The 27,703-nt window shown below is 33.4% G+C and overlaps 1 pseudogene; it reads right to left on the reverse strand.

Moving 5' to 3' along the window:
- Positions 1-403: 403 nt before the first annotated feature.
- Positions 404-27,523, reverse strand: LOC149569658 (pyruvate decarboxylase 2-like; annotated as a pseudogene).
- Positions 27,524-27,703: the final 180 nt, after the last annotated feature.

A 27,703-nucleotide genomic window follows, 5' to 3' on the forward strand; every position in this document is an offset into this window, starting at 1 on the left:
TATGCTTAAGGGTTGAGGGTAGTAGGGAGGAATTATGTACGTAGTTAATAGTAGTGCAACATAGACTGGTTATGAGGGGCACTATGTTATACAAAGTTCTATGTTATGGGCACTTTGTGGAATAAGCAATGACAAAGAATTAGGGCATCATTTAAGTATTCTAGGTGGTACTGCAAAATTGCTAAAATTGTTGCCACATGGTCTGGAGAGAGAAATAAATTCCACATCCTTCAATCTAACCTTAGTTCTCTTTTGAAACTCTGAGTGGATTTGTGTGTTAAAGCTTTGCTAGCATTGATTGTAATAGCAAGAATCGATATTCAAAGACTATTGCAATGAAGGAAGTATGCTAGTAGAGATACAAATGGTTTTGGGGAATATTAATGAAGATGGAATACAAGCCTTACGATCCTCTCAAGGTGATGGGATTGGGCCTTAAACTCATCCTGTACAATGTTTGAGCATATCCCAGTGTAGCTCCAACAGACCAACCAATTGATCCATACTGCATCTGAAACTCATACCTACAAAATCAACATTAGAATGAATCATTCAACCTTGACATAAGCCTTAAGAAAAATAATGTCACAAATTACTGATTCTTCAAACTAAACCTGATAACCAATTCCAAATAGGGGCATAAATAATTGCAATAAATTGTAGGAACTATTTCAGCGCAAATTTGTGACTTACAGATGACAAGCTAGTCAGTTAGACAAATCATGTATTATAATTTTATGAACTTTGCTTTTCAAAATTTTTTGTTCAATAGTTTCTTGGTTAGATCAACATTTTAAATCATACACTATGATCCATCATCAAAATAAATGAGTTAGAAATTTAATTATATAAGCTTTTGCAAGAGATTTTGCATTACCTACATTTCTCTGGGAGTTTAAGCTTCTGGAAGTTGAACCAAGAGTCACCAGTTTCTGCAATGACAACTATCTCATTTGATAGCATGGCCTACAAATAAGAAGTGTTTACTCATTAATCTATAGGAACAACAAAAAAACCAAGGATTAAAGTACCGACTGAACCATAAGTCATTTTATGATATGTAGTGATTCTCAATAATTTTACCTGGATGTGTTTGAATAACAATTTGACTCTAAGAGCCTCGTTTGGAGCACCTTTCAAGGGAACACCGTGAGGCACAAATATATGCTAATAATTATCAAAGGCCATTGTATTGTGCTTCAACTTCTTTGCGATGGCTTCTAAGAAGTCTTTCATTAATATACACCCAAAAGTAGGTCCATTTGTGATAGTTACCAGATTAGGCTGCACAATTATAGCTTTCTCCTTCTTCAAGAGTAATGAAGATCCCATTGAGCTATATTCATTAAAAATGGGCCCTGCAAATAAGTAAGCATCTACAGACTCAACTATTTCAGCACAAAATGCAGCATCGACTACACCCCAGTAAGTTCTTATGAAATGTGGAAGAGTCTTTGAAACTTTACCCTTAGTCGATGGCATTGCGGCCACAACATAACCTGAAGCATTTTTCAATTTCGTAAATGCATCTTTTTCCTTAACAACCCTCAGCTTTGGACCCCTAACCAACACTTGCTTAACTATTGCATTTAGGAACTCTATAGTTGTTTCCACAACTACTTCCAAACTTCTTGGATTGCTTAGCCTATAGTTCATGCTAGCCAAAAAAACTATTAAAAAAACAAGTTACAAGTGGCTTCAAATGCAATGAGCAATGCAAGAGTTTCATGACATACAAACCTTGCTTTTAATTTAATTAATGGATTTTGTGACCCACCAAGACCTTTCAAACATTGGAAAACTATAAGAACATGTCATGGTGAAACAAAACAAAAAGCACACTTGTAAATTCATTTTGCAAAGGGTACACACACATTAAGAAACAATGAAAAGGAATAAAGTTTACACATCGACCCAATGTCTTGAATGATTATTTAAACCTTACTACTGTCAAACAAAGTATTGGAAATAGTGTGTGTAGTGAACCTTGCATGCTAAAAGATATACACTAGATCAACTAAGGAAGAGTTGAATATAGTATAATGAGAAAACTAATTTGACAACATTTAAAATAATATGAATGAAAAAACCCTCAAATGTGTTTCATTGATTCTACAAATGAAAATTCTGATCAACCAAACCAAAGTAAACCTACAGACATTAAGATCTTGAAAATACGAAAAAGATAGGAGGCCAAAGACTAAAAAATCTTGATCACCCCTCAAAAGAAAATTTTCAGTCGGAAACAAGAGGCCGAGATCCTTAACATGAACAACTCACACATTTAATACTTAGACATGTAGGACATTGTACAAGTACAAAAATTAAAACTAATTCCAAACTAATCAAATTTCCACAGTCTATTTGAATATTATGTATGGCTTTTCGATTTTGATTGTGTATGTATTTTGTATTTTTTAATATCAATGGTTTAGATCATACTATGATCCATTGTCTGAGCATACAAAATATGTAATATGAGAAAAAACTTGCAATCTGCAACTACAAAAATACATTTTACATATTTTTATTTTCTTACATTCTGATGATGGATCAAAGAGTGAGATTCTAAATAATGATGCTAAAAAAAGTAGAATCAAAACAAAAAGTCCATGTAGAAGAAACTAATTTACCTAAAAGGAAGAAAAAAGCCCACTTGGGAGTGAGCCATAATGGAATAGGCTCATCACAGAACGTATGGTGTGGAATGCTAGGGAGATTATAGCTAATGCTGATATAAACTGGCTTACTCTCAATAAGCACTACATAAATGGCATGATCGGTATCTTCACAATTTTTCTCAGTAGTTTTGGGACATTAAATTGGATAGAAAATTGATAGTGAAATGTGAAAGAGAACACACATAATGTCACATCAAAATAAGTTTGCATGCTACATATGAGTATGCATCAAAACTGAATTTTTACCTCCTCAATCTATCTGTATCAATAAAGAAATAAGATGTTTTTGTAATACAAAATTCTTGAACCCTATTCGATTGTAATCTTTCAAACCTGCAAAATAAAACAAAAGCCATAAGAACTAAAATAAAAGGATTTATTTCTAACAAACAATCACATATGCTTTGTATATACCTTAGGACATGATACAAGCTGTTTCACAAGCAACACTAAACATTCCAATTTTTTTCTTGTTTACTAGAGTGATGATAAACTATATGCAAAGTAGAAATAGTGCAGCATAATAGATGATTAGTATCTAGAATTTTTAATACTAAAAATTATAAAGAATGTAATACTCACAAGTGTCGCGCCTAAGAGAATGCAACCCAAGTTTATCATGATCTCTGTAGCATTCATTGCATTGGGAATATCCTACTTATTTGCAAACACCAGTAACACTGCATCTTGTAGTTCATCTTGCAAGAACAAGAAACTTAAATGATAAAAAATAATTCTACGGATAACATGAAAATAATTGTTAAAAGAATGAAGCCAATTTTACACATAATAACCAAAGTTGCTACCCATGAGAAAGACATGAAATCTTCTTGATCCATTTTCCAATTGTGTTTATACAATCCTAAAAATTCACTTTGATAGTTCTGACTAATTATTGTTGGAAGGATTTTATTTGCTTCATCAAACGAGTGTATATTGTAGTCTTGGCTTCTTGTATTTTTCAAGATAGTATCATTACTCATCTAGTATTGTTCAATCTGAAAGGATGATATTGATATGTTGTTTTTCTATAACAGCCAAAACAAGGGGTTGTTAACCTTTACACAAACAAGGGATGAAAGCATAAACATAGGGCATCAACAAAACAACAAAATAAACCTTTTCCTATGCACTTGGACAAAAGTCTAAGCAACGCTATTGTTAGGATTGCATCAAAGGAAACCCCACTACAACCTGTCAACAAGGCCCAAGAGTGATTATTTAAGTGTCAGCATTATCAGTAGAATTTTTTTCAAAACAAAAGTGGGAGCAGTAACTTCAACAACATAGGCCACAAGGCTAGCGGGCATCGCACCTAAAATATGGTCTAACATCCAAAATTGTGACAAGAATGGAAGTGATAGAAGTCTAGTTCAAACCAATAGCATGAGAAGCATCAATATAATCAAAAAAAGTTTCTTCTTCATTAGAAAACAAGTCCTCAAAAGGAAAATCTAAAACAGAATCAGAAGCTCTAATTGCAAATGGTCATTTTCCACAGCCCTTCATCAAGTGACAACACCTATCCAACACAAAATGGCAATCATTAGGCATGTATCCTATAGAGATGCAATCTCTACAACAAAATGGAAAACCCTCATATTCAATGCTTCACCTGTGGCCTCTCATCAACCATGATTGAAGTGGAGAGATCTCTATTTCAACTAGAATACAAACATAGAATAGCCCAAAATTGTACTAGATCCATCCAATTTTAGGAACTAGCAAAGGGAATTTCCAATGGCCTCGGGCAAAACAACTCACAAAAGTGAAATGAAGATGAGGAAGGAAAACCCAAACATAACTCACATAGGTATAGCTCAATGTCACCAAACATTAGGGACTTCAAAGAATTAGTCACCCAACGGTGTAAATCTTAGAGGCACTAGAGACTCTAAGAATTTATAGACCATACTTCTACACTGATAAAAGTTCATGTTATCACCACAAAATAGGACAAACTTTGCATAAGACTTGACAACCCAAGCATAGCTCCTTCAACCAAAATTTGACAGACAATTATCTAGAGCATTCAACGGGTCTAGAACCACCAACAAGAGCAAATATCCTAGCACCTAGAAGCCTAGCTTAGCGCTACACCAGGAGAGTCAAACCCCAACAAAAACCATCCAATGGATCTCTTCTGATGGGGTGTGTTACGAGTATATTAAGTTCCCCTCTTTCTCCAGAGTGGAAAACATCATGAATTTTGAGTTCAGATCTACGTTATGTAATACTGATTTACTCATGTTTAGAGACCCTTACAGTATATTCAGAGATAATTATTATATCTACTCTATAATAAATGGTAGTGTAATAGCATACTAGCATCAAAGTTCATAACCCACATCAAAAGTGGTTAGTTACACAAGAAGAAGCATCGAACATGGGACATGAGAAACAAATTCAGATTGATTTGTCCTCTATTATCAGAGGATCATAGTAAGGCACAACACAAATTCTCAAATATAAATAATAGTCAACTGTCATTTTACTTAGATCCCTATGAAAATGTAGCACTGAAATACAATATACATTGGAGTTAGGAATTTGGTTGACAACCAAAATCAATTGAATTGAAATAAGAAACTTCACCAAAGAATCAACTAAATATGTAATTTTAAGCATATTTTGCTACTCAAAATGTTACGACTTCTTCCTTCTTGACCTTAAACTTGTGACATTTTCTAGTTTTACAAGGGGAAACACGATCTCTCCAACTGTTAGTTCTAAATGACTTCCACCTTAGGCGCATAGAGTCTTTGAACTAGATAGATAAAATACACAACCATGCTAAAGACCATGGAAATAGAGGATAACATAGAAAATACCAAACAACAAGTTGGATGATGATGAAGACTACAGTGAAGGTAGAAGATCCCAGACATCATCAATTAATACCAAACTACCAAATGGAGTATACAAACTTGAAAAGATAAGACACACCTTACAACTAAATGAAACTCTAGAAGCTACCATCAAATGGCATGACATTGAATCATTACCAATAAATGAATACAACATAGAGAAGCTACTAGATATGGTATTTCTATTCATTTTTCAAATGAAAGAGTGCAGTAGGTATGCAACCATGACTAAGGAAAGTGCAATTTCACACCATTTGCCATGTTGATGTTGAGATACAAACCTGTGCAATCCAATCTCCCAAGGAATAGACAACACCACGTATCGCCATCTTTTCCAAAAAAAGATTTGTCATAAAGCGATGTTAGAATAGTTACTAAAATGGTCATAAATTATGTTGTTATAGTAAAAGAATACTTTAACTTAAGAAAAAAAAATACAATATTAAAACATGATATTGTGCTTTAAAAACTAAAAAGGTACTTGTAACGAAGAACTTCATTTCGACTTGCTAATTGGTTGTCACTATTAACTATAAGCTTATCTTTAAAGTTTGAGCTTCACTTGGTTTCGAGAATAGTTAAATATTCTCTACTTAACAGGGCCAACCACGTGAAGGTGGAAGCTCATTTGGCCCCTCCCCCCCCCCCCCCAACATCACTCTAAATTCCCTATTAACATTTAATAACATTCAATTCATCCATTTTTGAAATATAACATTCAATCATTATAATCACATGATAACATTCATTAACACGTAAAATTCATAAACACACAACATTCATGAATAATTCAAAAGTAAGTCATTCATGAATAATTCATTAACACAATATTCATTAACACCCAATATTAATAAATAATATTCATTAACACAATATTCATTAACAATATTCAAGAGTAAGTCATTCATGAATAATCATATCTTTTTTGCTTTCTTGCCGTATCTTTTTTTCATTAAATTTCTAAGAGGAATATCAATGTCCTCATCATCCCCATTAACATTTAATAACATTCAATTCATCCATTTATGAAATATAGCATTCAATCATTATAATCACATGATAACATTCATTGACACATAAAATTCATAAACACACAACATTCGTGAATAATTCATTAACACGCAACATTCAAGAGTAAGTCATTCCTAAATAATTCATTAACACCCAACATTAATGAATAATATTCATTAAAAATATTAAAGAGTAAGTCATTCATGAATAATCATTTTTTTTTGCTCTCTTGCCGTTTCTTTTTTTCATAAAATTTCTAAGAGGAATATCAATGTCCTCATCATCCCCCTCCTGTACTGGTTCTAACACATGTCTCCTCCTCATCCGTTCAGGAACATCATGAGGCCATTGCACCAAAGGGGGGTCCGCTGCAATAACAAGTACTCCATGAGTTAAATTCAAACCATTTTATATTAGTGAATTACGAGTTTTTATTTAAGTAAAAGAACTATAAATCAATAAATTAATTTAAAAGAACAAAACATAGATTTTCTTTACCTGAATGTGCGACATGATCTACCTGCTAATCAATCTGAACATCCTCCGGCACTCATTCAACATGACATGATTCTATATCCTCAACACAAAAAGGTTACACCAAGTTCAATTAAAGATGTTAAATTGTATTAATAATTATATAATTAGTTTTAAATAACAAATGAGCACCTACATCGATAGTACAATGCACATCAGGGGCTTCATGATGCTACGTATGATCTGTGTCACGATTAACAGGTTGCATTGCAATGTCATGCACATTATTATCAAATAAATTGTTGCTCAAGTATTCAATTTCTAATATATATGTTGGCATATTTACCTGTGCACATGATGCAGGAGACTGTTCGGTTGGGGGAATGGAAGTTTGCCGTAGGCATTCAGCCACTGCTGCATAGCCTTGCTTGAAGGCAATTTTTTTGTGTTCTTCTGTGGCCTCCAGATTAAAATCAGCACCCTGCATTTTTTTATTAATTAACAAAATTATTTGCATTTTATAAATCATTTTTCTTTGCAATTCATTTATTGCTACTTGCAACACGTGCTTTGATTTTCGAATATCCCCTAGAGCCAAGTCTATGCTGCCCAACCTTTTCCAACCTCACCTTTGTTGCCTTTGATGTGTCTTGCAACCTATGAAAAGTTTGAAATATGTTAGATGATATAGATATAAAGATCAATACTAAATAGTGGATTATTATATGGTATGAAGGTTTTAGCATAAAGTAGCATGTTCCACCAAAAATATGAAAAAAAAGAAGAAATTATAGCATCATACCTTTAATTGACATGTGTAATCATGCTATTTATCCATGGAGTTCATGCTAAGTATTTATCCATATTCTGACATGCCTCTCCATAAAATTACACATCAATTTCGATAGTCTATATTATCCATTGTCACACAAAGTAAACGATAAGCTAAAAGTTGAAATAACTAGTAGATTTTACAAATTAAATTTTTATCCCTACGTTCCACACTCAAAGTGTTTTTATCTCCAAGGCTGCAACAGGTATAAACTTGAGGGCGAATGTCAGATTTCAGATTGTTTTAGTAGCATTCCTTTTTACCCATAGCTGAAAAGTAAGTATTTTTTTATTTTCAATTTAAAAGACATCACCTTTGTGCATCAAGTGCTTCTTTAGCCTCCACACTACATGAAATTGATTTTATAAATGGTGGTTGTAACTGAAACAAAATCCCCACTGATTTGCTAAGATAACTAGCAACTAACAGGAACTACCTAGCATTGTTCCAGCAGAAGACTCGCGACTTAAGACTTGTCTTAATCTATGTTAATTTTGATTGCTTCTAGCAGTGGAGCACCATTCAGAATGTTTGAGAAGATCATAAATGTTACATCATAGTTTGGAGGATGTTTCGTATAGTCTACATCGACAACAAACGATTTAAAAGCTGACACTTGGATAGAAAACTGTTTAGATAAGCTTCAACTATTCTTAAAAGTCACATAGTAAAAGAAGAATTAAGGATAGAAAAAAATAAAAAGTCAACTTTAACACTATTACTGTAGAAATTAAGAAAATTAGTATGTGATCATGTTTAAACCATTCGCTTTAATAATGCCACATAATTTTGATCCTATAAATAAGGTATAAGAGTTTAAGAAATAGTAAATTTCATAGAGTGGAAAGAAATAGCAGAAATTATCAACATTATTTATAAGAATGAAATTTGGGTTAGAGTTTTTCAAATAAAAATTCCTAACTTTAAATGCTTGCAAACAAATGCTTTCATGCAGATTAAAATAACATAAATGCTTACACTTGTAGGGGACATGACCAATAATGGAGAATGCATGCACAACTCCTCCAAATAAGGAAAGCATTGTAGAACTTTGACATTAGAAAAATCTTCATCATCAGAATAGGTGATTTTCCTGATCGATTTCACTTTTGTAAAATGTTCCAGAAGTTGAGTGTCAGTTTCCAAATAGAGATATTTAGGTAAACAGAAGCTCACCATTATCTTACTGGGAAAACTGCAATCAATAATTCTAATGCTTTCTAAGAGTGGAAAATTCATCCAGTGTCATGTATATATCATTGACATGTCAGAGGGGTGATATAATCAAAAGATCAAAACTAAGTACTAATTAGAGCACTATCAATATCTCAAGTCTCAAAATGATACATCAAATATACAATGAATCTCATGATCAATATAAAGATACAAAAAGGAACAAAAGATAGCATGGACCTAACTATAGCCTTCCCCCTCATCACCAGGAGGAGGAGGAGGAGTAACATCTACACGTGCAGGAGGCACTACACCATCAGAAGCTCAAGCATAATCAAAGAACCTTGAGACACGTTGAGCTAGAGGTACTGCATTTTCATATACTACATAATAATGAGCAGCCCGAGAGGTATGATGATAGGTCTCATCTCGCTCTAACTACAGGTCTCAGGTATGATTACTATATTATATTACAATTATTATATATCATTATATATTACAATTACTGAATATCATTTATCACCTATACTGCTAACACATACAACTATGGTACATGTAGTTGAGCATTACTATATTTTCAAGACATAATATAGCTATATGTGAAGTTATATATCATTGACAATTCACATCCAGTGTCATATATGGCTGTATGCCTAGCCATGGTCTATAGGTAACATACATAATGTCATCCAAATGAAGTATCAAATAGTTTGTCTTACCTAGTGTAGGCTGGATCATCTCTCCACAATACCAATAAATATAAATCTACAAGTGTTGTTGTTAGTCCTCAAAGATAAGAACGTGATTGCTGTCATTAACTTGTGTTTCTGGCATTGAACGTGATGCTTATTACTTTTAGGAGACTGACCATTAGTAAAATTCTTGCAAAGTTTTTCAAAAAAATTGTACTTGTCATTACAATTACTGAATATCATTTATCACCTATACTGCTAACACATACAACTATGGTACATGTAGTTGAGCATTATTATATTTTCAAGACATAATATAGCTATATGTGAAGTTATAAGCGCACTATTTATATCTTATGTAGGATTTATGCCCAGATTGAGATATATACAGTTGTGTCAGCATTGAGATTGAGATTTATAAGCAATTGTGTCAGCATATGAATTTAGGATTTATAAGCGGTTGTGTCAGTTATATCTTATGTAAGATTTATGCCTAGATTGAGATTGAGATTTAGAAGAAATTGTGTCAACATATAAATTACATGCCTTTCATCAATAGATAGATTAAATTGAGCTAGTTGAAATTGTTGATACTGAAGTTGAACCTTAAATTTGCTCATTAATGTACTAGTAGTTAATACTGTTGCATACCTTTTCAGATTTTCTGGTGTACTTTCTTCTTTATTTTTTGGTGTACTTTCTTTTGGATGTTCCCTTTTCTCCTTTGCATCCAAAATGAACTCATTCCAGTCGCTCACTGAAACAAAGGGAGGACGCTCGTACTTCGGGTTTAGGATGAGGCTCTTTCTATATGTGTCCCTCACAACCTTAAGATGTCTGGAAGCTTTTTGTAACAATTTCTTGTGATCAAAAATATTACTACCAAACTCATGCTCTATATCTTTGATGAGCTAATCTTTAAATTTTTGATCTTGGTAGTTCCACCTTTTAAGAAAAAAACACAAAATTGTTAGATATAGCTAGTATAAGAAAAGACCCGAATGAAAGGAAAAATGTTGCACCAATTAATGACATGAAAAAAAATAGTGGGATAAAATTAGCTCAGTTATGATGTTCCACCTTTTACGTATGGTGGGCCCGAATCTTCGCAGCATGAGGTCATAAAGCCTCCTATAAAATGTATCGTTTCCTGCAAAAAATGTCATGGGATAATTAATAGTAAGAACCATTAAAATGAATCATGTGAAGAATACTTTTTATAGTGAATAACAAATACATAAAATGAGATACATTTCATCTTTTTAGTGATCTATTTCAGAGTTGGAGGATCAACTTGACCAAAATTGACCAAAAAAGAAGTTTGGAAAAAAATTTAAAATGTCTAAAACCAATCAAACTCTACCAGGGTTCTATTGCTGATGTTCTGAAGCAAAAAAATGTACTATGACTATATTAATCAGTATACCTTGAAAAAAAAATATAGTGCATAATACTTATAATTTGCTAGGACCTTCATTTTTTGTCATTCTTAATTGATGTTGTCACTGATCATACCTGGGATATTATGGAAAACAAATATTGCTAAAATAGACAGTGAAGTTGAAAGTGAGCACTCTAAAACTCTAACAAGCAATAGCAATGATGTGGGAAATCATTGAAAATTGAACATTGAATATGAAAGAAGACTCCCACTTTTGGTTCTCTATACAAAAATTGGTTAGTATCTTCTACTAAAAGCATGAAATTTCAATGTACCAATTACTAAACTAGAGAATTACCGATATAGACAAAGGGTCATTGATAATTCAGATGATCCTACCAAAACACTTCCTATCATGTTTACGTCTTGCAAGAAAATCCTTATTACAATATAAAACAATATTATTTAAAGTACCTAGAATCTTAGGACATTTCAAAGGCATTGATTCATCATCATCAATCAACAACGATGTTTGCATAGCTCCCGTGCTAGAAATACAGGTAGCTCTAGGAAATGACGGTGAATTATCACCAATACATGCACTATGATCCGCATTTGGCAGAGTACCGGACGGTGCATCTCCTACCACAAAAAATAAATACACTATGTGATGCACCCAAGATTAAAGTACATATTATCAACTCATAATTAACACAAAACCAAATATAGCAAAACAAGGATTTACCAGCTAGACGTCCCCTTGTTGTCGACATTGCAGTCGACAATCTCGTATGGGCATCCGTTAACCTCTTAGGAGTCTCCTGCACTGGATGACTTGAACAATACATTGTTAGCAAAGACATTTTGAAATAATAAAAGTAAGAGTTAAGAAGTTTTGAATGTTTGAAATAAAAAATTCCTTCTAACTTGTCAACTAAAAGATTAATTTACCAGTGGCAGTCGGAGCTCTGCTACTACCGGCCTCACCGCGTTGTCCTTGACCAAGTTGTGGATCAGTTGCCAAAAATTCTTGTATAACAAGAATTTAGTAGTTAAAGTTTCTTACAACTCTTTAAAAAAATTGCATCAATAAAGTATTTTTGCCAATATTACATATTTTACTTTACAACATAAAAGATTATAAAATACAAATCTTTATTAAACTTTTCTTATAACTAAATATTCATTGGAGCTTACTTCATAACGACGAGCTTGCACTCTCAAATCTGATAGCCTCTTCATCATCTCCTCGGATTCCATATTTGCCTCATCCAAAATTTTTATTGCTTCTAAATTAATTTTTTAAAATTTTTTCTTCAACATTTTTATGAAATCGAGAGTTTCAGCAATATCCTCATCAGAAGGCGTAGCTAGTGGCTCGGCACTTACTGATACTGCTTTACCCTTATCTTGAACATCAAATTGTGAGAGAAATATCAGTAAAACTATCATAAAAACTAAAAAACCGTAAATAAAATAACGTAATAATATAACATTTTTCAACTATCTAATTTGTACAATTTCAAAAAGGTTTACCCTCATTGAAGAAGGGGTGGGAGTAGCATCCTGGTGACCTCTATCATCTGTCGGATCCATATCGTCCTGTCACAAAGATTAAACATAAAAAATTCAGCTAACTGAAAGCAATAGAAAACAAAAAAAAACTTATTGACAAAATGGTAAATATTGTTAAATAGTACTTACACTGTAAATAAAATAACATTATAATATAGCATTTTTCAACTATCTAATTTGTACAATTTCAAAAAGGTTTACCCTCGCTGAAGAAGGGGTGGGAGTAGCATCCTGGTGACCTCTATCATCTGTCAGATCCATATCGTCCTGTCACAAAGATTAAACATAAAAAATTCAGCTAACTGAAAGCAATAGACAGCAAAAAAAAAACTTATTAACAAAATGGTAAAGAGTACTTACAACCCTCATGATAGTAACTTTGTTTGTATCTATGCGATTTAAATGGTAATCGATTAGCAGTTCTTCCCCTGCACTTATTGATTTTATTGCATAAACAAAAACTTCATTCCCCTCACACGCCTCAAATATGCAATTGGGTTGCTTACTAGTTGAAGAAGGTTGCGTACTATTTATAAAACCTGCAATATTACATATTGCTTTTGGTCTCCCATCAATGTACATAGAAAATCTTTTACTTTGATCATTTTTTTTCCGTTGTATATAATTAGTTGATACCCCATACCTACACATACTTTTTTTATACCAAACAATCCGCATCCAATCATTGTAATTGTAACATGGACCGACATACTTGAACAATTTGACAACTTTGTTGTAATCTACTTTTATCCCATCCATGGAAAATAGGCCCAAACCATGTAATGAGGATGGAGCAATGCAATATATCCTCTCATTAACACAAAAATATGTGTTAATTGGAGGTAGCTCATTGGGTACCCATTCTTTCTCAATGTGTGAGTACCGAAAGGGCACCTTGATGTCGCCTTTGGTCTCATCATCATAAGAACATGACCCCCCATTAGCAAGGAAAAATTGCATGCGTTTATTAAATTTTTTTCTATTCTTTTGACCTCTAGTTGATCTCTCTATTTTAGCCATACTACACGTAGAGCTTTCATCTACCAGTTCCTCATTTTCCCTCATTCGATGTAGATAGATTTGACAAGTACCTATTTGGTGGGTCCTGCAATCCATCAAATGGAAAGTGAAAGTGACAAATATAAAATGTAGTAAGTTGAAAGTGATTATACAATTATATTTCTATACAGACCTTCTTTGTCTATATATACATTAAATGATTATATAATATGTCTATTTATAACATACGTGGTCAATGATAAACAAGAAGAATATAAGAAAATTATGTCTATTTATTGACTTATACCTGCTGATCCATGTCACTGTGCACAATCCACGCCAAATGGGTCAAATTTCCTGTAGTCAATTGACTGTTTGCAAAAAGGGTGACAATTAGACACAATATAAACATTGGTAATTATAAATAACATATGTTGTAATAATTAGAAATGAACACAATAAATATGTAATCAAATTTCCTGAATATGTTAATCATTTACTTTAAGTTAGCTAAAAATTACATGATACACGTTTGCTACAAATAACTTAGAAGACAACATGAACAATAGGCAACATCGCAAACATGAACAAATTTCCCTTATATATGGAATGCAAGATCGTCAACAGAAGGGGTGACGATGTACCTGTAGTCAGTTGACTGTTTGCAAAAAGGGTCATAATTAGACACAACATAAACATTGGTAACTATAAATAACATATGTTGTAATCATTAGAAATGAACACAATAAATATGTAATCAAATTTCCTGTATATGTTAATCATTTATCTTAAGTTAGCCTAAAATTACATGATACGTGTATGCTACAAATAACTTAGAAGACAACATGAATAATATGCAACATCGTAAACATGAACAAATTTACCTTAATAAATGGAATGCAAGATCATCAATAGAAGGGGTGACGACGTTTTTAGTCATTGATTATCTTCTTCTTCTTCGTCATCATCATCATCATCGCCATCATCACCATCATCATCGCCATCATCATCGTCATCATCGCCATCATCATTGCCATCATCACCATCATCATCGCCATCATCACCATCGCCATCATCATCATCATCACCATCATCATCATCATCATCACCATCACCATCATCGTCATCACCATCATCTTGATCTTCATCATCTGCTTCTTCATCATCATCAATATCTTCTTCTTCCATAACATTATACTTTATCGGCCTTCCTCTTGGATCATGTCTAACAAAAAATGACCAACCCTATTTATTTGGAACCTCTGAGTAAAACACTTGCTCACATTGGCTTGGAAGAACATAGGGCTTATCTCCAACTGGCTCAAACGACCTTGTATTGATCATTGTAAATCCATTATCATGTTGAATAACTGCTCTATCTGGATCATTTTGATTTAGTCGTAACCTGTACCATTTGACGACAAATAGAACTACTTTGAAGGTGTTAAATTCACACTCAATTATATCATCCAAGATGCCATAGTATTGATTTTGAGATTGTTGAGGATGTATGTCATTTCTAGATGATATATTGGTGACCTTGAAAATTGCAGTTATCCCAGAATCACAAGTTTTATTTGTGTCATCCAACCTTTTTATGCGAAATTTGTGGCCATGATAGTACATAGCTTTGTGGTGCTTGACCTACAATTTTGAAGTGTGTGTAAATTATTTGCATTGTGAGTTGATACAAAACATACGTCGAATTATGATCATTAATAAATTTCTACGTACCTCTCCACCTCTTAAACCCTTTACTAGATCAACTACCATTAGCATAACATTGGAATCTCCATTACGATGAGCTTCTATAACCAATGAAGCAACACCTTCCCATGTTAATGAGCAACCATTTTGTTGACATCATTCAATCCATTCTGTCATCCAATCAAGATTATTCACAATATACAAATGTATTGCATCCCACTCTCGACCACCTGTTCCAAAAAAATACACCAATTAAAAATAACTTATATTGAAGATTTATATGAATTAATTAACTACAATAACATCTTAAATTTACCTCTCACTTTCCTCAATCTACCTTTGCCCATCAAGTACTCCCCTTCAAATTTGTTAATTGAGTTGGGATCCCAAATATGATCTACATGGATGTTTGCTGCGAACTTAGGAAGATATTCAGTAATGTACACCATGGTCTGGTATACCATATATCCCTCCACCATAGAACCCTCGGGATGTGCTCTCTGTCAAACCAAGCCTTTCAAAAATTTCAAGTGCCTCTCAACCATCCACATTGACCTGGTTGGTACAGGTCCACACAATTCAATCTCCTCAACTTGATGTATGAGGTAGTGTTCTTGTGCATTGAAAAAACTTGGAGGTAGACACTTTTGCATTTCACACATCAGAAGAGGAATTTTTCTCTTCCAATATTTTATATCTTCTTTATTGATTTCTTTAGATGACAACCACCTCATGTATTTTACAAGATCATATATAACCTGTTTGACATTGTTGGCAAAGTGGTGTGGGAGAGATAGAGGTAGAACGTACTGCAATATTTGTAAAATGATCTTGTCAATATTTTATAAAAGAATGCAATTGAAACTACATGCAGTATATAAATATATAGTGAATACAAAATAACATGAATTACCTTAATAAATGTATGCCAATTGTGTGTTTTCAACCTTGGCCCAAATTCACTTTTATTTGATATGACATTGTTTATGTTCGCAGCAAATCCTCTGGGAAATTGTATTTTTTTTATGACTTCTTTTATAGCATTGCTCTACTGCTCTGACAATAACCAACTAAGGGCACTTGTATCAATCCGGTCTCCATTGTTATTTGGTCGAATACCATTTTTCATTGCATGGTTTGATTCTTCAATGTCACTAAAAGTTTTGACAATTTGATCTTTGTCACGCCTTCCATCGAAGATTTTCCATAATGTCTCTGCTACATTCTTTCCAATATGCATAGGATCAAACAAATGCACAATTGGGAGTTGCTCATAGTACGAAAACCTAGTAAATTGCATAGGATAAATTTTTAGTCCTTTTGGAAGTTGGACATTGATGTCTTGATGACCTTCACAACCATCAATCACATCATCAGTAAACAAAACACAATATCGAAATATAAATTTGAAACAAAAAGCATCAAATGGAATGACATTACCTCGACGATTTATTTTATTGTATGCTAACTTCCATAGGCAAGGTGTCATTCTCTGTGGCTTTGACATAGTCTCTTCTAGACCATTGAAAAGATGGTTTTCGATAATTCGGTACTTATGATTTCTGTGCAGAAAGTGTCTATTCTCATCAAACACCTACTTTCTTAAACTTTTTGAATGATGAGATTTCGTCTTTGGACCACAAACTGGACATGCAAATTTACCCTTTGTCTGAAGACCTACAAGATCATGTATAATTGGATTAAATGTGTTAATGTTGACATACCAAAAAAGAGGTGTCAAGAAGAGAACATACCACAAAAATGTGTTAGCCTAGGGGCATCGTGTATTGTCCATACAAGCATTGCATGAAATTGAAATTGTCTTTGTCCTATTGGTCTACAAATGTCATACATAGTAACCCCATTCCATAACACCACCAACTCGTCGATAAGGGGTTCAATATATACGTCGATATCTTTGACTTGATACTTACCTAGTTGAATGAGCAAAAACATTACATAATTATTTTGACCATTTCATGGATTAGTAATAATAAATTAATTTAGATGACCACTAAATCAGAAAATACCTGGAACAATCAGTGTCAACATTATGTGCTCTCTCTTTATGGACAACCAAGGAGGTATGTTATTGTTGATAACAAAAATAGGCCACACTGAGTAAGTAGATCTCATCTCTCCATAAGGGTTGGCACCGTCTGCTGCCAATGAAAGCTTGAGATTATGAGGTTCTTCTTTAAAGTGTGGCCATTTTTCCTCTATTTCCTTAAATGCAAAACCATCTGCAGGCATTCGCATAATGTCATCTTGACTTCTATTGCATGCATGGTAATCCATAAATTGTGCCAAGCTATTGCACTTGAATAATCGTTGTAGACGTGGAATAATGAGAATATGCCGAAGAACCTTGTGAGGTACCTTTTTTGTTAATCGATCTGATTGATATCTACTGATATGACAAGTAGGGCATTGTGTTGCAAATTCATGCTATTTATGATATATAATATGATCATTCGGACATGCATCTATTGTTTGATACTCCATTCCAATATTTTTCATGATGGCAGATAATTCTCGGTACGAGCGAGGTAGAATGTTTGATGGTGGTAACAAAAACTCACCTATCAACCTATGACCAAAAATATAATTTCTTAATTTAAAAAATATTAATTGCTACACGAACCCAATGTTAATTGTAAGGGAACTACGAGTAAAATAATGAAAGAAGATGGCATACCTTAACATACATGTCATTGCTACATTGGATAAACCATTCATAACCTTCAAGTTCACCAATAGCAATACAACGGCAAGAAGAGTTGTTTTGGAGCCTTCATATAGGGACTAGTGTACCTTCTCAAGTAAAGGTACATCAAACTCTGCATCATCATCACCATCATCATCATCATCATCATCATTATCATCTTGATCATTGTGATCTTCATCATCCTGATCTTCTTCCATGGTATCATTACCTTCTACTTCAATATTCACACCTCCATGTTCCCTTGTTTGGAAATCCGCATTCTCTGAATTGTTATGGTCCATAACATGAAACTCAGGGATGTTGACCTATATGAAAATGATGACCTTATATTAACCATGACCATGATGTCATCATCAAATCATGTCTTATGTAATTTATAAACTATTAAAATACATACCAATGGGCGATACTCATTTCCCCCTTCAATGTGACCATGTTGCCTACAATGTTGCTCAGCTGTTGTGATTAGATATCTTCGAGTCTTTAAGCCCTTACACATTTTGCAAGGACAATAACATTTTCCATCACCTTTTCTTTTTAAGTTAGACCACAGTCTAGCAATTGTCTCCCTATTTTTTTGTGCGTTGATATCGTCAGACATGGTCTTTCTTGAATGGAATGACTCGTTGGTGGAAGAAGGATGATTTGTTTGCAACCTACAGATGGAGTAGTAAGAGGAAGACACATATAAAAAGGAGTTAGGTCTCTAAACCAAGTAGGAGTTAGGACATGCTAGAGTGGGGTCAACCCAAGATATTTTGGAATCTTGAAGAACCTGGTAAAGGGTATTTGGAAAGGTGAAAATAAACAAGTATTTTTATAGCTACAAAGGAGGAATCAAGAGCATTATAAATAATGAAGAAGAAACTTAAATCCATACAAATTCACCTCTATTTACAATTTGACCTTTCTGCAAGTGAAATATGACAATATAAAAAATTTCCAATCACATTTTCACTTAAAAAAGAACACCAAATATACCTTTGTTACAATATCTTCTTCAAATTCTTCACTATTAGATTCTTCAAAACTGCAAGCTCCTGTGTAGAAAAAAGATGAGATGTACTAAGTAATTTTTGATGGGCAATATTTAACCAAATCAACTATCAAAAAAACAATTTATGAAATTCAGTTGCTTTATTATGTACTGAAGACTTGGCAAGATGTTCCCAAGTCTATCTATAGAATGCCTATCTGCATGATTGTTTGCAAATAGTCTAGTATGGTGCCGCTTTTGAACAACAAAAAATGTCACTAGGGCTGGTAATTTGGCTCAAGAGATGCACAAGCCTGTTGACACCATAGAACTTTTAGTTCATCATATAGCATTCAACTGTCTTCTTTAACAAAATCCAAAGAGAATACAAACAAACTAATGAGCCGTGTCTATCTCAATTGAATAGCAAGTACTATAGTGAGTATTAGGAAACTGACCTTGTGAATAGCATCTAGTTCATAAAGTATTAGGAAAGTGACCTTGCTAATTAGTTTAACATAGATTGGTGAACAGAAAATTCATAATAAAAATCTGATTTTTTTCCACATTTGTTCAAACCATATAATGAAACGACAAAAAATGAATTGTATACAAAGACCATATTGTAGGCTATCCAAGTTGGAAGTGAATAGATGACCTTTATGGGGTGCTGTACCAAGTGGAGCAAGTATGTGAGAGCTTGAAGATGAGGTTAAATGAAATTGGGAGATCTTAAGAGTTCTCTCTCAAATTTTGAAAAGGTTCTGGAGGTTCACCCTGAGAACTGTGAGAGCTTGAAAGCTGTAGGCCATATATATGCTCAACAAGGGTAGCAAGAGAAGGCTTTGGAAATTCTAAGAAAGGAAACTCACATAGATCCACGTGATGCTCATTCCTTTTTTAAGATGGGTGAGTTATTGATATCATCAAACCCCAGTGCAACCTTAGATTCTCTTAACACAACAAAGTCTCTTCTGAAGAAGAGCAGAGAAGATGTACCCATTGAATTGTTAAACAACATTGGGGTTCTTCATTTTGAGCATGATGAACTAGAGTTGGCTTAGAAAACTTTCATGGAGGCATTAGGCAATGGTGTTTGGGTTGAATTCATCAATAAAAGCCCTAGTATCAATTCTAAATTTTTTCCTGTGTGTTTAAAGGATATGGAATTCTTCCATTGACTAGAAGAAGAAGGTGTTTCTCTTGAGTTTCCGTGAGATAAAGTGACAACACTATTTAAACTGAGTTGCTTTTTAAATACTATTTAAAATATGAATTTATCCATGAGAAATCCAATGAATAGGTGCTCCTGCATCATAGACGGAGATGCTGATGCAAGGTATGATGTTACTGACTTCCCTCTTAGCACCCTAGTCCACCAACTCATACATGAAACCATGGGACAAAAAAGAAAAAATGTTGGATTTAAAAGCTTTAGCTTTTTCGATCAGTTATTAGGAGTATGAACGAGGTTTGCATGTCAGATTTGAATGAAGCCCTAAGATTCATTCAAAGCCCCCACACCAATATTGGCATGGAGGCTTCGAGTGAAGCCCCTTGGGACCTTCATTCAAAGATTTGGCTTCATTTGAAGCCCCTAAAATTTAGCTTCCCCACTTTCCATCTGATTTCTTCATTATGGAAAGTGGGAACCATTATTGTGGCCCTACCCAGGAACAAAATTTTATCACCTAATTTTCCTTTTGTTGACTTCATGATCTTTCTATGAAGAAAATAAAATAATAACTAACATTTTCTATGTTTCAAACTTCTATGTTGACTAAAAAACATCTTCTGAAATAACTTTATTTGACAAATTCCATTAAAAAATTATAACCTTTTTCAACCTAGACTTATATTAGACATTTTATAAGTTACACTAGATTAACATGTTTAAAAGTAACTACACATATCTAAATGTGTGCACTACATAAGTGTGCAATAAAAATATATATGTATATTTCAATCTATCTTGACATATGTTCATAATCACTCATATGAAAAGGAATCTATTCAAATATTTCAAGCTCATCTTTGTCATTTGGCTCCCCAAAAACGCGCATACAAGTAACAAAATATTATAGAAAATCAAGTATTCAAACTATTTGCTAAATGTTACAAGAGAATGATAGATCGTTCATTGTTGAATATATAAAATATTTCATATACCACAGAATAACTATTTTATAAATGAAAACTTTCATACATGGGATGAAGCATTCTGGTTGTTTGAAAGTCTATTGGACATTGTGAGCTTGCATAAAAATATCACAATAGTCCTTGAATGCTTGAATGTTCTTTTTTCACCTATAAGTAGTGGTGAATATAGAAATAATGAGACATTTTATTTAATCTACTATATGGATTTCAAGCAAACAAAATTATTATAGCAACTCAATGCAAAGGAAAATCAATATATTTAATTTAAAATAGTCTAAATGTGTTCATACAAAAACTATAAATGATTATCCCTATTTAATTGATCTTTATATATTCCTAGTTTTTCAGCTAATGACTAGCCAAATGAAGCCCATAAAGACAAAAAGACACAATTTATACCCAAATTAGCATTTTAGATTATTATGAGTGAATTACTTTTCTTTCTTTGTAGCCTATTTTATCTTGGAAATAGGATACCGAATCATGTTGTTATCCTTGATTTATAATCTTATCCTAGTTGATATTTTCTAACAACAAATTCAATAATCTATTTAGATAACTTGTCTTTTATAGTGTTAACCATTTTCCAAAAATACATATTTTTTTTCTAAAAATATCTTCGAACTCAATGGAAAGCTCATGATTCAACTACCTCTTGTCTACTATTGAGGTATTTTGGGGATGATATAATAAATAATTCATTCCATCCTACATTGGTAATACTTCTTATTTGGTGAATACATCATTTCATCAAAAAGACTCTTTGTGTGGTGAACCTTTAGTATTTTACCTATACAGTAGATAGATCAGAAGCAACAACATATTTAAATAAACTAAATATCTCTAGAAACATATATGTGTATATGTAATAACGTAAATCAAATCAATCTGGAATATTTTCAAGATATAAGTTAAATTCTCATGGATCATTTAGAAGTCATATGTCACAAAAATCTTCAAGTGGGTTACAATTTCTTATTTTTGAAAAATAAATCAAATATTGAATATATTTGAACCTAAGATTTATTTAAAATAATTTTAAGATATATATTCAATAAAAAAAAAAGATAATAGAACTATATCAATGAACATAAGAGGAACAAAATTTCATCACTTGATTTTCCGGTAAGAGGCAAGCATAAAAATGAGTTCAAAGTTATTGAAGATTCCATAATCCTCATTTGGTGCTACAGAATTAGGACCCATCTAAAAAAATAGATGGATAATTAAAGGTGTTGTAGAGACTCGTACAATAATCAAGCATTTTAAAGCTAAGTGCAAATATCTCTGAAGTGGAAGAGAGAAATCACATCCTCTATGTCGAGGAATGAACTAGACCCCATCAATTTCATAATAGGGGTTGAAAAAAAGTACTTTCTTAGCATCTTGAGTGAAACCAAAAAAATCACAATCCATGAGTGTTGCTTTGCCCACACGATTTTGATTAACTCACAATGTCATCTACATCCCATCTCAGAAGACTGTGCAAAGAGGGTCTCTTGAAAGATGCGTTACACATTTTGTTTACTCTAAATAACACTTGTGTAGACTCTTCTACATATATTCATCTATTATAGGCTTGCATTGACAAGAAAGCCCTTGTAGAGGGTAAGAAAATCCATTCTTATATCAATGACAAGGGACCTTTATTTTCCAGAAACACATTTTTACAAAATGTGATTATCAACATGATGAAAAGTGTGGAAGTTTAGTGAATGCTTGAAACATTTTTGAATTCACCGGTGAACTTGACATCTTCTCTTAGAATGTTATAATTTCAACTTATAGAAAACATGGGTTTCCTAAAGAGGCATTCACCCTATTTTACCAAATGCAGAGAACAATTGTCTAGCATGATCACTTCACCTTCTCACAACTCTCCCTATACATTCTTGTATGGGTTCTCTAAAACATGGTTTGTAGATCCACAACAGATTACTTAGATGTGGATTTCAATCTAATGTTGTTGCGATGATTACCCTAATGGACATGTATGTGAAATGTGGAAGCATGCACAATGCACGTGAAGTGTTTGAAGAAATGCCTCAAAGAGATGTGGTAGCGTGGAATGCTATTATTGCTTGCTGAAAATGAGGGTTTAGTAAATTGCTGAATCAAACGCACCCATCAATCTGTAGCAGATGTGCCCTTGTATTAAGTCTTGAGCGTTTATCATGATTTTGTGTTTTTGAATTCCATTTGTTGCATTCTGATTTTGTGGTTCCAATTTAAAAAAAAATTGCTAACACAATTGATGGATAGGTATCCAATAACACCATCCTAATTTAGTACCAAGGGTTGCGAAACCCCTTAGAATAATAGGGGTCTGCTGTTTCACCTGCAATGGTCGACCCAGAACCAACAAAGGTAAAGGCACCACTAGAAGCATTTGAACTGGTCACAACTTATGGTTAGTCTGCTAAAACACGGGGTCAAAAGGGAGATGCTCTTCTGGATCATAGAAAAAAGGTTGCTTCCAATATCTTTAATAGTAAGATGTCTTGGCCAAAGAAAATTCATTTTGGGGCCAGCCCAATAAGTTTCAAAGCTTTTGAGTAAATCTTGTTTGAGGTTTCAAGCAAATGGGGATTAAATGAACACATGATTAATGGATTATTTAGGCTTTTCACATTAAATGCACATCTTATCAAGAGAAAATATTCTCCAATTTAGATTGTTAACTGTAACGATTTTACCTTGGCAAGTGGTTAACCCTTGAAAATTTGATGGAGACCGGACTCGCAGCCCCTCGCACCAATGTTGCTGGAAGTGAAGGAAGTGGTGGGATGGAGATCGAACTCGCAGCTCCTCACGCCAATGTTGCAATGTTTCGATGGAGACTGGACTCGCAGCTTCCCTTGCGCCAAATGAAATGTTACATTTTTGCCCCTTTTTTTTGTTTTATGCTGCGGTGTGTGTCGCAATTCCGAAAAAACTAATTTGTCACGATTGCGACCAACACGGGCATGTTATTAAAAAAAAACAAAAATTTCCTTTATAACGCGACCAACCAACCCATTTAAAAAACTTGGTCGCAATTTTTGGTCACGATTTAGGGTAAAATGCACTAGTGAAACCTTGGCCAAAGGGAAACCTTGGTGGGGATGGTACCCACAAAATGATCTACTAATCAAAAGTATCATGTGAAAGATATTGACCTTGTTAGGAGTCTATTACATCCATATAGTGTCTCTGTCCTTGTTAGAAGCCTCAACCCTGTTAGGAGTTGGTATTACAATTACAAAAGTAGCAAGATGAGTCCACTGCTCAAACATGCATATACAATGATATATTTTGTACACAAAAAATATTGATACAAAAACCTCTTGACAATATTGATATCATCAATATTTGATTCATCCTTTGTAGGTCTTTATACATATCTCTACATATATTGTTCTTTCTTTGCTCTAACATAAAGTTTGCATCATATAACAAATGTATTTCAATGTCAAAAGACATTAGACTTCGCATAGACAAATCTTTCCTTTATACCATTCTGTCCTCTCTTGTCAGCCTTGAAGTCTTCACACATGTCCCAAAACAAAAAATTGACCTTTTCCCACTTAGGGTTAACATTTAGGATGTCATCCCTAATTAGTTAACTAATTATTTTGGTAGCCAAAATAATTCCTTAACACAAATGACCATTTCAATGCTTTTTCTCTGTTCTGCCTGTACATGACTGTAATCGGTAAATTGCTTATATCTCTGTCCGTAGAACTCATAATGATTCAAAGATTCAAAGGTAGAATCTTCATACCTCGTTCTATCTTCCCTTAAGGCACACATGCTAAAATGTTGTCTGTAAAGGTTGCCAATCAAATCATTATCGATGTTCACTATTAGCCTTAGTAACACAAACTATTTTCTAAGTCTTCAAACCAAAACTTTGTCTTCACAACTTGTTGACTTAATATAGATGATATGTTTCCATAAATAACAACCTCAATGTTTTTTTATACTCACCTCTTAGCCAAATTTCCAACAATCTCCCACTTTGACATTGGTGACAACATATGGGAAAATTGGCTAAGTCCCAAAATTACAAAATTGCAAAATTGTGAAATTCTTCATATGGCCATATAAAATTTTCAAAATGTGAATCATTACAAGTATATCCCATCTTTTACACTATACTCCCCCTTATTCTATAATCTACCTTATACCTCCTCATACTTTCATACAAATTTGCATACAATACACTCCCCCTTTGAGATAATGACAAAGGTGAGTCAACAAACTATGTACAAGTCAAAATTTGAATTTGGTAGCAATGCAATGCAACCAACACAACTCTTCTTCAAGTTGTTCAATCCCTTTTTCCATGCATCTCTTACTGAATCTGACACACTAATAAGTGCACATAAACCATAAGATGCTAATTCAGTAGCTTGAAAGTTTGGATAAGTAAAATGCTCATAATATATCTTAGCCTTTAGACAATCATCAAGCCAATTCTGCACTGAGTCTATCTTCAAAGATAAATTTTCTCTTAATAGATAGAATCTCTATAGTTTCTAATCCTTGTTGGCCTCCAACAATATTCTTCGTTCATCATGAATCTTGCTTATTCTTTGCTCCAAGTCAATAATCTGCATTTTTCAGTCAGATAACCATACTCCTCAATTCATTCTCATTGTTATCCCTCACCTCTGTACTTGTAAAGCTGCCCATAGTACCTTCTAGGAGTGACTCTAATGGGGTCTTTGGTGTTCTAGGAGTCTTTTTGCTTGGTGCTTTTTTAGGTGTAACTAGTTGAATCTGTAAATTCTGATTATCTACTTGGTCTTTGGTCTTCTCTGTCTCCATTGTCACTAATTTCTCTACCTCTTTTTCTTTTCCTCTATCCTCTTTCACTGTTTCAATTTACTGTTATGTTGCTTCCTCTTTTTCTGCCTTTGTGTGCTTGAGTCATAGTCAAATGATGATGTCTCTTGTACTATTATTCTTCAATTAGTTTATAGCTTAACATCTACATTCTTAAGTGTTTCAGCTAATGTGGTTAAGTTTTCTGATTTATAGTCTTCATCCTTCTTCTCCTTACCTTCTTCCTTTTATTCTTCCTCATATAATAATCTAAGCTTGAGCTAGAGTAATCAACAATATTATCTGTTTCCAAATTGCCAAGACTCAATTGTGATTATGTTCAAAAAGTATCTGCTGAGATAATTGCAAGGGGATCTTCACTGGTGTCCAATGTTACAACTTCTCCCTCTATCATCAAGCTTCCTTGATGTGGCATGATTGGCTAATCAAAAGAATCCAAGAGTATTTTGTCTTCTACAGTATCTACTGCTGTTGTAGGTGTAGATGCATCTAATTTGTTTCCTTCCTTTTGTTGTGTTGTGGTGTATATGTAAGTATGTGGTGTAGTGTCCTTGCCCTCTGTCATCACTTTTATTACTGCTTCTTCCATTTCTTTTATTATAGCATTCTCTAATTATAACTTTTCAAAATTGTCATAGTGATTATAGAATCTATTTTATCTTGGTGAGGTTTCCTTCATTTATTATCATGCTATTCATGTTCTTTGTTTTTGGTTTCTATTTCTTTTTACTCTCACTTGTGTCTTCTATTTTCTCTTTCTCTGATTCTGATTCTCCTCATGTTTTTATCCTTTTTACTAATTCTATTTCTTGTTCTTGAGATCTCCTTTGCTTGCTAATATAAGTGGCAATAGTGTTTTGTTTATTTCCTAGTCTAGATGTTAAATCTTTCACTCTTTTATATTTTGACAATTCCTCCTTTTCTTGTTTCATCTCGATTGACGGTGCCTCTAAAGTACTTCTTGTTGATCTTCTCTATAGTTCTATTGATTGTTGCACTTTTTTTTAATTTTGACCTCTTCCTCTTGTTTAGGAGCTACTACAAGCTATGGTGCTAGGGGTGTTTGTGTTGATGGTGCTACAACGATGACTGTCATGGAGGGCTCACTTTCTATTGCTAGTGGTTTGGTAATTAATATTTTTGATTGTCCACAACTCTCATTTCCATAGTTGTGTCCATTGCTTCTCTAAACTCTTCTATGCTCATACCTAATTCTCTAAGCATTTCATTTATCTTTTTATGTTCATTCTTCTTGATTTCTTTGTTGTATAGTTGTCTTTGCACTTCACTTACTTTCTCTTTATAAGTGCCCCATCTAGGACACTCTTTGTCCCTTTCAGACTCAAGGATTGTCTTTGCATATCCTTCAATTATTTCCTCACTCATCTCACAACCCATAGGGTCAATGAATTTCACTCTAGGATCAACTGCTTCCATGCATGTTACATCTCTTTTAACCATAAAGCATAGTTCATTTTTATACTTTTTCATTATAGTAGGTGGTATCCTATACCTCTATTTTATTTCTACTTAAAAATCCTTCATCATCCTAGAAATGTCATATGTGATTGTATCTGTAGGCTGCTTTCTAAAGTAATATGTAATCAACCCCATTGT

This window comes from Cupressus sempervirens, chromosome 3 (assembly GCF_028749045.1).
Source record: "Cupressus sempervirens isolate cs-2001-9-10 chromosome 3, ASM2874904v1, whole genome shotgun sequence".
In the NCBI taxonomy this organism is placed as follows: domain Eukaryota; kingdom Viridiplantae; phylum Streptophyta; class Pinopsida; order Cupressales; family Cupressaceae; genus Cupressus; species Cupressus sempervirens.